Source organism: Meleagris gallopavo, chromosome 5 (assembly GCF_000146605.3).
Source record: "Meleagris gallopavo isolate NT-WF06-2002-E0010 breed Aviagen turkey brand Nicholas breeding stock chromosome 5, Turkey_5.1, whole genome shotgun sequence".
In the NCBI taxonomy this organism is placed as follows: Eukaryota; Metazoa; Chordata; class Aves; order Galliformes; family Phasianidae; genus Meleagris; species Meleagris gallopavo.
This window is the reverse complement of record NC_015015.2, coordinates 52,918,392-52,924,283: the sequence shown is the minus strand read 5'-3', so window position 1 is coordinate 52,924,283 and position 5,892 is coordinate 52,918,392. Positions and strand designations below refer to the sequence as shown.

The 5,892-nt window shown below is 41.2% G+C and overlaps 1 long non-coding RNA gene across 1 annotated transcript in view; it reads right to left on the bottom strand.

Annotated features, from left to right (window-relative positions):
* Window positions 1-1,989: 1,989 nt before the first annotated feature.
* Window positions 1,990-5,892, bottom strand: part of LOC109367918 — a 6,971-nt gene continuing 3,068 nt past the window's right edge. Inside the window, exon 4 of the long non-coding RNA XR_002115493.2 lies at window positions 1,990-3,810. This is a non-coding gene — a long non-coding RNA (uncharacterized LOC109367918). The remainder of the gene's footprint in view (window positions 3,811-5,892) is intronic.

Below are 5,892 nucleotides of genomic sequence, written 5' to 3'. Positions count from 1 at the left end.
AAAAAAAAAAAAAAAACATGTAAAATAAATCAATCTTCTGGTTATGCTCTCTTGCAGTAACAGAGGAGTGCCGTGATGGCCTTACTACCTTTGATCTTCTCTTGTCCTCCCAGTTGTCTCTCTTGCATTCTGAAAACACACTGTTCAGTCCATGTTAGCTGGTAAAGAGCCATCTGTGCCTGGTCACCTACTAACAGTGAGAGCTGAATGCTCTTAATGCTGTTTCAGCACTTTCCTCTGCCTTGATCTACCTTTCTTATGAATGAAGTACTTCTGACTGGGAACCAAAAGGTGTATGCACTCGATCCAAAAACCTGTGTCTGAAGGATGTAAGTCACATACTTGACATTATGTAAATAGTATGCCATATATTCACTGGACAACGTGTATCCTGACACTAATATTCCAATATTATAACTATGTACTCTGCAGTGATATTTATGTACTCGGGGCATCAATATTTTATTTGCTACATAGTTTAGACATTGGAAAGATTCAAATACTTGCTGGATTGTGTATAATTCTGCACATAAGCATTGTTCCCAATGCCTATTAAATGTGTACATGCTAGAATGTTTGTTCTACTGCTTGTGACATTATTTTATTGTTAATTAGAGCTTCTGGAAAGTTCTGGTTATGGGCCATAAGATTTATAGAAGATGATTATTACAGTGAGGAAGTACTCAAGGTATGTACATAGAAGTGATGCAGCACTCACAGACCTTGTAGATGCACGTATCCATACATGAAATACAAGCAAAGGAGAATGTATCAGGCTAGAAAGCCAATACTCTCATGCAGTGTTTTTAAGTGCAAAACAACTGAGAGATTTTTCCATGCAATTGTTTTTCTTGTTTCCGTGGCTAAAACTGAATTGCCTGTAAAGCACATTATGTAAATTGGCATTGCAGCATTAGCCATTGCTCCAGAGAATCTGCAAGGTAGGAGGTGGCAATCAGGATGAGTGGGAAATAAAGTTCTCATAAAGGACAGTCATTCCTAGAAGTGGCTTTTTAACCACATGGTTAAAATTGTTCTTCTACTAAGAGAAATGTGATGTTGCTAGCATGTCTTGAGGCAGGTGGGATCCAGAAATTTTTAGCTGAGGTTTTGCCCTCCTCCTCCTATCTCCGACCTCTGAGAATTGGTTCATGGCACTGTCAGAACAGAATGAATGCAAGAAAAGCTTACATGGTGTGGAGCACTTGTGTAATGCATAGGGCCCAGTTTTTAAGTAGGCCCACTTGATAGAATAAAACTGAAAGATTCCAGTATAGCTACAATATAACCTTTGTAGCCTGATGTTTTGTCTTATTGCTATGAATCTTTTCTTTTTTTCTCCTTTAATTAGAGATGAATTAAATGTAAAATTATTGGCACGAAAGGGATCACCCAGGGCACTGGATGTAAACTGTTTAAGAGCAGGGTACCAAGCAGTAGAAAGCTGGTTAAGTCCACAGAACAGCCACTGTTCACACATGCAAGCAGTGTAAAACATGTCCCACTTGTGACCAGCGTATGACTTGCAGGAAACGAACAAATGCCAGAAGAGTATGAGAAAAAGAGGACAGAAGAGGCTGAGATAATTCCCCTTCTGGCCATTGCATGCAAGCAGCAGCAGGTTTTAAGTATGAGATTTGTATCATCTGGCTGCCAAGCTAAAAAATAACTACCAGTCCCCCTCTTTCTTCACCAACCTGCTCAGACATAATAACAAATCAGACAAATTCTTTATGCTCAGGGACAATTCAGGATGATGGAAATGGAATATGATGTGATGTCCTAAGGTGGTATAAGGCAGATATATTCTGGTTTGTGTCTCAATAATGAATCTACAAAACATTGCTGTTATTTTTCTGCTAAAGATAATCAAGTAATTGTCCTAATGACTTCAATTTTGCCAAGACTGTATCTTCCTCAGCACATCTGTAATTAAATAGTGGTTCTGCTACCTCCTTAGGATTATCTTGTTTTTTTTTTTTTAGGTCTGCTCTGCATATTCTCCCTTTAACGGGAGATGGGGTGACCAGGACTTTTCTGCAGCTCCCAACAAGTTGCCTGCAGGAGCTATTCCTTTCAGAAATCGTTAGAAGATCGGTTACAGTAAGCCAAAACTTCTGCAAAAATTTACCTCAGATGGAATGGAAGCCTTCACGTGTCTGTTTGGAGCTGATTTTAATTCCAGCAAAGGGTTTTGATCTTGCATTAACCTCAACAACCTGATGCTGCAGAAGTCCGCTTGGACTCGATGGGGATGAGGTCTGCCATTAGTGCTCTGCAAAAAGCACTTCTTCCCCATGCCTTATAAAAAGAGTGAGAATCAACAGTATTGCAGCATATGTTCCCTGGATGTACAATATTCCTTTCATACTTGACTAATAAAACCGTAACGGGGCTTTTTTCCAAGACGTTGTCCCACTCCTCCTGCAACCCCTCTGCAGAGAACAGCTTCATTTTCTCACAGCTGTCATCTTGTAGCCTCTTTGGTAATAAGGTCTGCTCAAAGCACCTGCTCCTTTAGCAGCTTCTGTCAGAAGGCTTCAAGCAGAGCCGAGGGGGTACATCTGCCTCGCTTCCAAATTTGCAAATAGATTGGCAACAACTGTCTCAGCCATTCCTTGAGCTTTATCATAGATATCAATAATTATGGCATTTTTTTAGTAATATTTCTGTCTAACAAACCTTCTTGAAGCCACATTGGAGGTAGTCAGCAGCTTTTCCTTTGTGTATCTGAAATCCCCAAAGCTTACTTGGGTGGTGTAGGGCAAGAAGCGATCAACGAAAAGACACTGTTCAGAGCCAATGTACTTGGTAGATGCCTGTGTCTTCAGGACTTTGACTCTGGTTTTGGTCTGTTTTGGCTACCTTGAGTGTCTCAGCAGCCCTATAGTTTGTTTGTCATGGTAGACTCCTCAACATCTAGCTCCTTGTTTCCTTCAGTAGCCCCTCCTGCTAAGACTTATGAAGAATGGCATTCATTCTGCCAGCTTTGCCTGTAAGAAAGTCAATAACATGGGGAGAGATGGTGCTGCTGGGATGACTACAAAAGTGGTGTGACCTTTGCTCTACCTATGTCAGAGATGGGAGTTAGCAGACTGAGGGCCTCTCCTGTGAGAGCAGCTACTGAACTCATCACAGTGGCTTTGAATGGAAGTTAAAGATGTTCTAGATCCTCTTTACTGATACCTACCTAGTGGGAGGATTGTGAAGTTACTCACCTTACCTCGCAGTGTAAGGCAGTTCCCTATTAGTCTTGTCCACAGGTCTCCAGCTCAGTAAAGGCTAGGGTGGACCCTGGAGGAGTCTTCACTTGAGGAGACAGCCCAATCATACCCAACATCCATCCAATCCAAGATTAATTCTTGTTAAGATAGTCAAAGAATCTCTTATTTTAAAATGAAAAATACACTTACTGGTGTCACCTAATAAAAAAAAGCATAGGAAAAGGCATGGATTCAATTTAGAGGCCTCTGGCTGAATTCATCAGCACCCAGCTTAACTGATGCAGGCAGGGAGCCAAAGAAATATAAACTGCCCATCCTTTTTTATTTGTGCAGCATGGCTTGGAAGAGGCATGCAAAGAGACATTGAACCAGGGACATTCAAACCACATTTAAGCGAGCAGATTTCTGCTCTTGAAGGTGCTCATTTTCACTTCCTTTCCCCCTATGTCCGTGCTGTGAAACGTCACCTCCTCTTGCTATCTCACTGGTGACATAACATGCACTTGTTGTTTAAGCTGAGCATACGAATGTGACTGGAAGTCAGCAGCGTGGATGCTGGAACACACTCTTGCTTCCAAGTGGACCCCTGGAAGAGAAGGCAGCATATGAATGGTGAAGAAACTGGCCCTATCTCCCCCTTGCTGAGAAATGAGTTTTCTTTAATGGAATTTTGAATCCTTTGTGCTAAGAATTCTAGACGTGTTTTCCATTTACATAAGCAGTAGGCTAAATCTTAAAATTTAATGATTCTGCTGAAGGGAAGAAAAAGAATCAGTAGCAAAAATGTGGTCACCAAGCCAGAAAGCTGGGCCATGGGGAGAGGGATAACTGGTGAGTGATCAGAAGTAAAGTAAGGCATCAGAACCTGGAGGTTCAGTGCCAGCTCTTATTCATTTGGTAATGCATGAAGAGTTGCTTAACCTCTTAATGCCTTAGGTTACCATAATAGTACACCACAGTACTTAGTTATCTTTTGGGCATTTGAAAGATTTATGAATGTGAGGCTTAAAAAGAACAGTGCCTTCAGAGGGTAAGGAATATTGCTATCTAGAGATGCCAAGAAGCATTTGTAGTCTCAGCACTTCTGTTAAAGGCTGAACAGGGGAAGTATTCCAAAATAATAACGAGAGAAGGCAGCTATTGGACTTTCTTCAGCCTCCTGAAATGTATTGTGCTGTGGGTTTTGGAGACTTGGGACGAAGTTTAGATTAGTTTAACTATTGCTAACCTTAATGCTCTCATCCTTGTAGAATTTTTTTTAGTGTTGCTGGAGAATAAGCACATACTGTTATCACTTGTTGTATGTCATTTACAATGGAGGCCTTTTGTGGAGAAAAGGCAGCACATGGTGAAGTGCCATGCAAATCCCACTGGGGCCCCTGGAACAAGAGACAGGGGAGCAGCAGAACTTGCCTCTGAAGACAAACTTGGCCCTTTGCAATCTGAGCTAAAGAATTACAGGTTCAATCTGTAACATTTTCAGTGAAAAAAATCATCCTTTTAAAGCTTACAATTTTAGACTCTAATTTTAGGAATTTTAGGTTAAACTGACTGCCTGTAGTCAGTACAGTACTGCATTTTTAGCCACTGCTGATACTGTAAGTTCTATCCTCTTCTAACACCCTGTTGCTAGGAAAGTCTGTGTTTGATTTCTTTTCAGGCAGTTCAGAGAGCAGTAAAAAAAGTCGAGCAAGAACTGAATGCTTACAAAGCAGAACTTATCTGAGAAACATTCCCCGAGTTGAACTTGTGCTCTTTGTCCTTTTTTGATTCACAGAAGTGGGAAACAAGCCCAGCTTGGTCTGATGGAGGAGTGAAGTAGCAAAGAACCATGTGCAGCTTTGATTACTGCTGGCTGAGCACTATGGATGTATGGACAGGTTTGACTGTCTGTGTAGCGGTAGGCTGATAGCTGTAATGTGAATAGTTTCTCCTTCGAAGCAAGCAGCAAGCAGAGAGGTGTGCAAGAACAAAGCCACTACTGTAATGGCCGTGCAGCTACAGACCACCAAACAAGTTTGGGAAGGCAGGACTGGATGTCTGCTGCCATTGGTGAGCTAAGGGCACATTTTCACATCACCCTGATTATTCTTCACTCCAGGAAAACTCTCTGAACTGATGCCGAATCCCTCCCTGCTGATCAAAACGTCCTCATTTCCCTTGGGGTTCCCTTCCATTTGGAAACAGGCCACAGGCTGGTGCACAGCACCCATGCTGCACCAGCTAAAAAAGCCTGGTGGAAATTCTGCTGATGTTAATAATTCAGTTAGGAGTTAAGGGAAGTTTTTGACATACTCCTACTGGTAGTTAAGACAGAGATATGAAAGTAAAAACACACATGGAAAAGCCAGAAATTGCTTGTTGCTTAGGGCTTATTTTAATTTCTTGCTCACTAGGGAATGCATTAGCCCTTCATTTTGCTGGTGCAAGTAAAAATATTAGTTCTTCAGCTTTGGTTTTTCTGGTGGCTGTGGGGCTAAGAATCTTTAAATAATGAATATACCATCTGTCTGTAAGCTTAGCTACTATTATTTGGATTATAACCAGGAGTCTGTGTTACAAAATAAAACAATCTTCCTAAAAAGGAAGAGATAGATAACAAAAAGAAATAGGACACAGAAGTTGTGGATTCTTTGAGTAAGGGGAGATACTGAAATTTTTAAACAAA